Here is a 9,269-nt window from a genome sequence, read left to right on the forward strand (position 1 = left end):
TGGTGCTGGACCACTGAATACAATTGCTTTGAAACTGGTTGAATCCTTGTAAAATAGGCAAAATTTTGAAGCACCCAAAATCAAAAACCTTTGTATAGGAGAACTTAATTGTTTGTTAATACTTAATACCTAATAGTGTAATCTTTTGGTTTTTTGGTTATTATCTTTTGTTACTTCAAACATAATTCTACCAATGCATCCAACACAAAGAAATATTTATTGCAATTACACCAAATGAAATATTTGACAAAAAGAATAAAGAAAAAGCATTCATACGTATACTTTGACACATGGTAATTATCTTCAATCAGTTTTCAGTCATTCTGCTACACAAGATAATGTCGTGATCTGGATGTATCATCAAATTGTTTGGCATGCAGGGATGCCCTTGATGCATTGGGTTTGGTTCGCTATTGCTGTAGAAGAATGCTCATGACACATGTTGACCTCATTGAGAAGCTTCTGAACTACAATAGTACACTCTCTCTCTCTCTCTCTCAATGCATGTTTGGATTTTTTTCCCTCTATTTATTTTTGGTCTCTGTTTTATTTTTTTTTTCTTTTTTTCAAGCACCGTGCCAAATGGGCAGACTCACAAAGTTTAATTTCAAGCAGTGGGCAGGCAGGGGCACACACACACACAGAGTTTAATTCATTGATTAACCATGCAACCGACAGTATTTTTTTTATTATTTAACACTCACTAAAGTTTTCTAGTTAAAGAACTTGATTAGAATCATAAAGTTTTTAAAAGGCTTTATTGTGGCTCGCCTCGATGCTAAGGTAAAACACATCATGGCTTTGATTTTTAGGCTATACTTCCCAAAGGCTCGTGCATCACAGTTTGAGGCATGCACCTTAGTTGTGAATTGTATGCCTTTTGCACATAAGTACGTGAGGAGTACGCATATGAAAATGTTGTCTTTTAGGCTCTTTTTAAACTGTCTAGTACATGGTTTGAACAAAATATCCCTTTTGCAACTATATTCTTTCTATAGGAATAAATGACCAATCAAGAAAAAATATAAAGTTAATGCTCAAGTGAGAAACTCAATCACTAAAGTTAAGAATGTCAATTTCACTTTCAATGAAGACACTTCCTTCTCTACAGTGAAATGCTCAACGCTTCAAGGAGAGAAATATTTACACATTTATATTTATTTTTTTACTATTTTAAAATATTTAATTTATTTACTAAATATTAAATTTTAAAATTCAAAATGCTTACGCCTCGCATCATGAGGGGTAAAACACCTTGAGTTACGCATTCGCCTTTAAAAACTTTGAATGTTTTACCTGGACTCAGTTAGGGTGTCAAATGTAGATATGTGTCGAAGAGCTAGATTCATCTAATTGCCATGTCCAAGTACATTACATAGACTTGGACTGGTGTCAAATGTAGGTATGTGTCTGAGTGTTGGATTCATCTAATTTTTGTGTCCAAGAATATGTAAGATTACTCAGATACGGGTGTTAAATGTAGGTATGTGTCTAAATGTTGGATATGTTTAAATGTCATGTCCAAGAACATTAAGAACACAACTGGATTTCATTTTTCTTTCACACTTTGTTTGAAGGGTAAAATGGTATTTAAAAACTAATACAGAGTATGCTAAGCATAAATGGAAGTCTGATGTATTTAGTAAACTTCACTAGTTATACATACTTCTTGGGTTCATTCCCAACTAGACAGGTCAAAAAGCATATAACTTATTCAAGTGTTGATTGTACGACATGGGTACTTTAGAATTTTAGAAGAGTTCATCTAACATCGATTAGAATTAGTGCGTCAAGATTGAAACAAACTCATATTTGGCAACAATAATCATTAATTGTGGTATATTGTGAGCAATCGGTTATGATTTTTCATTATTTTTACCTGCATGAACGTAGTGTAGAGTGTAGTGGTAGTTGAGTTTGTTAGTTGATATTTTTACGTCGCTTATGTTGCAGCTCTGGAGAAGTCTGAAGGCAGTTGAGGAGGCTTGTTGCCATACACATAACAGCATATCTTTGTTTGTATGGTTGGTACTCGTAAATTTTTTTTGTCATGGTATTCATGTATGGAGTAGGATGAAGTAAATGGTGTCGGAAAAGACACTTGAATAATGTACAATTTAGTTAGACTCTTTCATCATTCCTTTTTTGTGCTATGCCTTGGTTGCTTTTGTACAGGGCAACATTCCACGAGTTCTGAATACCATTAAGGGTATATGTTATTCAAAGCTTTGTTGAAACACTCGTACTGTTCATTCAAAAGGGGGTTGGGCTTTCATCTGGATCCCTGTGATTAAGAATTCCCACTATGTTTCCGACTTGAACTTACCTTTATAGCTTCCCGGGCTCTAGGCTCCACAAAGGTCACTATTGGTCTATTCCGCACTCCCCCAGCATGATTTGTTCGTTTGAACATTGGGACATTAGCAATCAAAATGCCCCACTACACATTCACAACATTTCTCGTAGGATTGTAAGCAATTCGGGTCGGTGTTGAGTGAAAATTTAGCACCGAACCGAATATTTTGGTTTTGTCAGTTGAAAAACTGAAACTAACTGCATGTTGTGGTTTGGTGATACGTGCACACCCATTATCCACAAACATCACCCATTATCCCATGCTTACACCCATGATCTCATGCATAGGTGGAAGTGGACTTAGAGAATATACTGCCTTGGAAATAGGCTTAGTAATAGTTTGTTTTCATTACTGTCAGCACAGGTTTCATTAGTGGTAGTTTGTTTTCATTATTTTCAGCACATGATTGTAACCACTTCTTCTACGATCTACCACATCTTTTTGCATTATCTTTTGTAGTTAGTGTTCTGACTTGGCTTATAAATAGCCTGGTAACTATTGAATAAAGGCAGTAAGTTTAATTCCCAACTTTGTTCCTCTCTCAAGCCGCTGTTCTTCTGCTTCTTGCTCTCTCTTTAAATGTTTTCTCACAAATTCCTTATCAGTGGTATCAGAGCCGCGTTCCATGGATACTCGTGGCAAAACAAACACCGAATTCCGCAATGAAGTAAGCGAAATTTTGGCCCGTCATGGGTCAAATTTCGATCAAATTCATAACACCCTTCAATTAATCCTTGCCAAGTTACAAACCTTGCAACTTTCCCCGCCGGCCGAACCCGACTTCGATATTACCAATATCAACCCATTCGGCTCCAGCTCAAACCCCCGCCTTAACCCGGAACCAAGCAAACCAGCTATCAACCTGAAGCTCAGTTTCCCAAAGTTCATAGGGGACGATCCCACCGGGTGGATATATCGAGCCGAACAATACTTTGAATTTCAAAGTATTGCGCCAGGCCAACGAGTCCAGCTTGCCTCTTTTCATCTCGAAGGAATTGCCTTACAATGGCACCGATGGTTCACCAAGTCTAGAGGGCCCGTTGATTGGGGCGAACTCACTACAGCTTTGCTTTGCCGTTTCGGACCCACTGACTTCGATGACCCTTTCGAAGCTCTCACTCGGTTGAAACATACCACCACTGTGGCTGCGTACCAAGAAGAGTTCGAAAGACTCTCCTAACGCATTGATGCTCTACCAGATAGTCATGTGATTGGATGTTTTATTGCCGGGCTCAAAGATGACGTTCGCTTGGACGTTAAGCTCAAGAAGCCCCGAACCCTATCCGAAACCATTGGCGTGGCCCGACTTGTCGAGGAATGCAATACCTTACAAAAGAAAACCAACATCTTCCCCCGACCAATTGTTGCCACCAACACTCCTCCAAACCATAACCCTGCCAACGCCACAACGGCTAGCCTCCTTGGTCCACCCCCTACCCAAAAACCGAACCCACATCCATTTCCTCTTCAAACCCATACGTTCAAGAAAATTACAACCCCCGAGGCTCGAATCCGTAGAGAAAAGGGCCTATGCTACTATTGTGATGAGAAATACGAGCCCGACCACCGTTGTACCATACCCCAACTCTTCATGATCGAAGATGTCTTGGCCGCCGAAGATCAAACCAAGCCACCTATAACCGCCCTTACTACAGAGGATGACCCACCTGCATACTACCAAGCCGTGGCCCAATTTCATCCTTGCGGCCAAGGATAATTCTAGCGGCGGGGAATGATACGTGCACACCCATTATCCACAAACATCACCCGTTATCCCATGCTTACACCCATGATCTCATGCATAGGTGGAAGTGGACTTGGGGAATATACTGCCTTAGAAATAGGCTTAGTAATAGTTTGTTTTCATTACTGTTAGCACAGGTTTCATTAGTGATAGTTTGTTTTCATTATTTTCAGCACATGATTGTAACCACTTCTTCCACGATCTACCACATCTTTTTGCATTATTTTGTAGTTAGTGTTCTGACTTGGCTTATAAATAGCCTGGTAACTATTGAATAAAGGCAGTAAGTTTAATTCCCAGCTTCGTTCCTCTCAAGCTTCTGTTCTTCTGCTTCTTGCTCTCTCTCTAACTGTTTTCTCACAAATTCCTTATCATTTGGTTTTGTTGATTTAGTAGGGTAGGGATTTACATTTTTTTTTAATGAAAAAACATGAGACTTGATACATTGCACATCTGAAAATAAGTTGTATTTGAAGCACAAATAGATTTCAAAAGGGATAAAGAGAACCTCAATGTAGGGAAAGTATGATTTTTTTTTATTTTTTTATTTTTTGAGAACATAGGAAACAATATATTAATAAACAACATTACGTAAATAAGATTCCAAAGGGTTATTCTAACCAAACAGCAAAACAAAAAACAAAAAACAAATGTGTCAAAAAATAGCTACAAGTTAGGAAAAATTACCAATCTTTTCAAAGATGTGATCTGAAAAGTAAAATCTGCTTGAAAGCTTGTTATTTTTGTCGATGTCGTCCGAATATCGTCTAAAAATACGAGTCTTTACATAAAGAGAAAAACAAATTTTCATGCGAGGAGAAAATCTCTATATAGAGAGGTATTATTGCAATACAAAAAATAATAAAATCAAATAAACAAAATCAAAAATCAAAACAAACAACACCAAATAAATATTACTAATTAGCTTCACGATCCATTCATCTTTGCAACCAATAGTTGTGGTACCTTAACTTAATGTGGATATGAGGTGGTCGCTTAACGTATAAAAAGTGTGTTTAGTAGCATTGAATTTCAATCAAGAATTAAATTTGAGGTGTTTAGTAGCATCAAATTTTAGTCAAGAAATAAATTTGAGTCTAGATCTAAAGAAATGGGAGGGGAGAGGAAAGTTAGAAGCACCATCCTCTCCCTCCTAAAGAGAAAGAGCAGAAAAAGAGAGAGCGGAGTTAGGGTTTCTTAGCTTTGTTAAATTAATTAACAAGAGATTTGAAAGGTTTTTTTTAAAAAAAAAAAAAAACTTGCAGAATTCTACTTTGAAAATAGATGAAGAAAAATAATGAAAGTTGCTCTGATAAATGCCTCCCTTCTAATTTTTATTATTACAAAATGTGTATTATTTATCACTTATTTTTTAATGTTTAAAGAATTAAAATGTAAAATTTATATACAATATTTTGGTTAATTTGTTTATATCGATGTAAAAAATTTTAAAATCTAAACAAACCTATTTTATAAAAACCAAATTGATATTTGAAATTTTTTTATCGATCTTGAGCGATTAGTTTGGTTTTGTTGGGTTGTTTGGCCGGATATGACATAGGATTGGATTAATAATCAACAAAAATGTATAATCTGATATTTGGTTAAGAATAAAAGGTAATAATTAATAGTATATCCAAACATCACACGCTACTAATTTTCTCCATACCCACCATTATCTTAATTTTTTATTTTTTTATTTTTTTTATTACATTTTTGTCCCTCTATCAGGTTACTCTTTTGTCCCTCAAGCCATTTCTCAATACGCACACCCCTCTTTCACAGTCACCCATCATCACCATCAGCCTTCGCCACATCGCCGCTGGCGAGCCCTTCCCAGCCTCCCATTCACTGTCGCCACACAATATGAAAAAGACGATTATGAATGAAAATGGAATAATAGACACAAAAACAGAATTATCTATAATTCATTGTGGTTAATTTAGAAAATATCTCATCATCATCATCTCATTATGCTTGATACAACGACAATGGCACTCACTTTTATTGCATTCCAATTTTCAAGTCTTTATCCACCAGAGTACACAACAACAACACACAAAATTTGAATCATCATATAAAACGATTTTTTTGAGAAAATTCTCCAATTACCTCATTCCTTCCTTCCATGGCCACTCTCAGTGCCTTCTCATCTTCTTCTTGGCCCAATCTTAACCCTAGCTCCAACTTTCTCTCATTCTTAACCTGACTACACCAATCACTCTGACATCTTAACCAATCTCCCTCCTCCTTCGATGGACACCACTGAAGACGAAAACAATGGACTCTCTCTTTTCGCACTATTGCTTCACACTCCGGTATCCCCCTGCCGTAGCCAACCTTTCACCTCTCTTCTGTTCTTCAAACCCCAAATGCCAATGGCGATCTCTCTCTCCAGATCTGAGGAGCTATTGGCGGTGGATGCGGTGGTTAATGGAGGCAGCAAGAAAGGAGAGAGGCTGTAGAGAAGTGACAATCGGAGGCGAGGGATTGTAGCGTCGACGGCAACTACGGTCGACGGTTATAGTGATTAGGGTTAGGGTTTTGTCGGAGAAGGGGGAAAGTAGTTTGGTATTATTTGAAAAATGGTGGTGCGTATTGAGAAGAAATCAAAACTTTTAATTTGAGTGTAATGTGTATTGAGAAAATGGTATATAATGAGAAGTTTGGTGGTGCGTAAATAAAATTATCCAAAATGAAGAAGTAAGGAGAAATTTAGTAGGCGTTTGGCATCCCTTAAAAAAGTTAAAAAGTCGTTGAAACAGTAAAAAAAGTTAACACTATTCACATATATCATTGGATATTTTTGGTAAAACAAAAAAATTGTGCAGCACAGTGCACTGCACGGAATCTAAACAATATTTTAATACCATAACAGTGCAGCAGTACACTGCACGGAACCTAAACAAAATTTTAATACCATCACAGTGTAGCACAATGCACTACACAGAACCCAGCACAGTGCAACACAGGGTAGGAAGGTAATTTTACTAGTTGATACAATATTTTAATTTCGTAAAAAGTCAAAAAATTATCTCAAATATACGTTTTTTGTTCTTTATTTTTTTAGCTAAAAATTCAAAAAGTGTATTTATATAGTTCATCCCAAACAATCTCTATTAATTAGTTAAATTGCAAAATTTATTTATTTATTTATTTTGGTCAATCCTTTGTCATAATCCTTAATCAATCCAAATATAAAATAAGATGTACAATCAAAAGAGATTAATAATTTTAAAAGTAATAATTGTAGGGATATTATCTCATTTAATCCATATCATCCAAATAAACATCACCCTATAGTGTTGTTGACATGTTTTGGAAAAGTCAAAGTTGGAGAGGAAAAGTAAAAAGAGTTTATGCTAGCATCTTAGATAAATTATTAAATTTTTTGTATGGGTGTGAAATTCACGTACATGTGATTTATGTGGCCTCATACTCATGTAAGAAGTTTGGTAAAAATTTAATAATTTATTTAGAATCTCTAACATTTTTCAAAGTAAAACAATGTGTTAATAATGCTCCAGAGTAACAATAACCTTTCTAAGACAGTCTCTTGAAACTCTGTTTGGGTTGTTATAAAAAAACAATTTTATGGCTAAAAAATTAAGAAGTTCAAAAAAAAATTATTAACAACTTTTTCACTCTCAAAAAATAAAAAATTATTAAAAAAATTAACTCCAAACAACCTCTGAGTTATTATTGTAGTTATGTTTTATGTTAAGGGAAATTATACTTCAGTGAAGATCAAAAAAATGTTCTTTAAAATATAATAACTGTTAATAATTAAAAACATAATTTTTTTTACTTTTTTATAAATATTTTTTTCTCGTCCCACTATAGTGTAATTCCCCCCTTTGAGATATACTCAAGTAAAAATGCCAACTACTAATGTCTTCCAATTTTGGTGTGTTGTATAGAAAGTACTCTCACACCGCACTTCACTTCATGGAGCCACTTTACTAACACATTCTGAACTGCCAACTACTCTTAAATACACTAAAAAAAAATAATTTAAGAAAATACATATCTCAAATTTTTAACTAAATAAATAATCAAATGTCTCACATGAATATGGGTTTACAAAATTATGGACCTCACATCTATGTAAAACATTTAATTATTTATTTGGTAAAAAATTTAATATCTCTAACATTATTAACAATTTAAATTGCTTGATAATTTAGATATCATCAATACGACATGTCTAATCATAGTACAAAATTAATTGTTTTAAATGAGTGATTGAAAAGACGAGAGATTTAAATGTTAGGAATTCTAAATATTTTACTAAATGTTCTATCAAATATCTCATATGCACATGAGACTCACGCTATGTAAGTCTCATGTGAGTCTCACACCCATATAAAACATTTAATAAAATATTTGAAATCCCTAACATTACTCTTTACATACCCATTCTGAGCTGCCAACTACTCTTAAATACACTAAAAAAAAATTAAATTAAATTGCTTGAAAACTAATCATACGAAATATCTAATCGTAGTACAAAATCAATTGTTTTAAGTATGAGTGATGCAAAACACTTTGAAGAGATTTACCAATAAAATTATCAAATATCTTAAATGGATATGAATTTTATAATCAGCAAGACATTTAGTAGTTTTGTTGTTAAATTTTTTGAGATCCTTAACATTTTTCTTTAGGTATATCATATAATGAAGTCAGTGTCAATATACTCATATTGTGTTTTAAGTGGAGTTAATTTGAACAATAAGTAAGATTAAGAATGTTAACTCATTTTTTTGAGAGAATGATAGTTGTCAAAATGTACACATTTAGATCCTTAAAATATACTTGTTAGGTCATTTAATCATTGCTACTTGATGTTTTTAATATGTTTGTATATGTTCAGGTCACTCAAACTTATGAGTAGAAATTTTACTTAATTTGATAATTGAAACCTAAGATCAAGTTCCAGCTCAACTCTAAAGGCCTAGAAGAATCTAAATAATTTGAATCAAACAAAGTCCAACCCCATGAAATTTGAAGAAAGAAAAGTTAGATTTAATGCAATCTTGTTAGAAGAATCACTCTACACAACATTTGGTATTTTGGTCATATTTCTCTGATAGGATTTCGGATTAAGGTGAATCAAACAGAATTGGAAAGTTAACTTAAATGGCTACAATTTTGTGTGAAATAATA

The 9,269-nt window shown here is 34.3% G+C and overlaps 1 long non-coding RNA gene across 1 annotated transcript; it reads right to left on the reverse strand.

Annotated features, from left to right (window-relative positions):
* Positions 1-544: 544 nt before the first annotated feature.
* On the reverse strand, positions 545-6,681 carry LOC114281640 (uncharacterized). The gene is made up of 2 exons (XR_003635969.2): positions 6,213-6,681; positions 545-5,951 (listed from the first exon to the last, which is right to left on the reverse strand). It is a non-coding gene; the product is annotated as an uncharacterized LOC114281640 (long non-coding RNA).
* Between the last annotated feature and the right edge of the window lie 2,588 nt (positions 6,682-9,269).

Source organism: Camellia sinensis, chromosome 3, assembly GCF_055761805.1.
Source record: "Camellia sinensis isolate YWXY chromosome 3, ASM5576180v1, whole genome shotgun sequence".
NCBI classification, from domain to species: domain Eukaryota; kingdom Viridiplantae; phylum Streptophyta; class Magnoliopsida; order Ericales; family Theaceae; genus Camellia; species Camellia sinensis.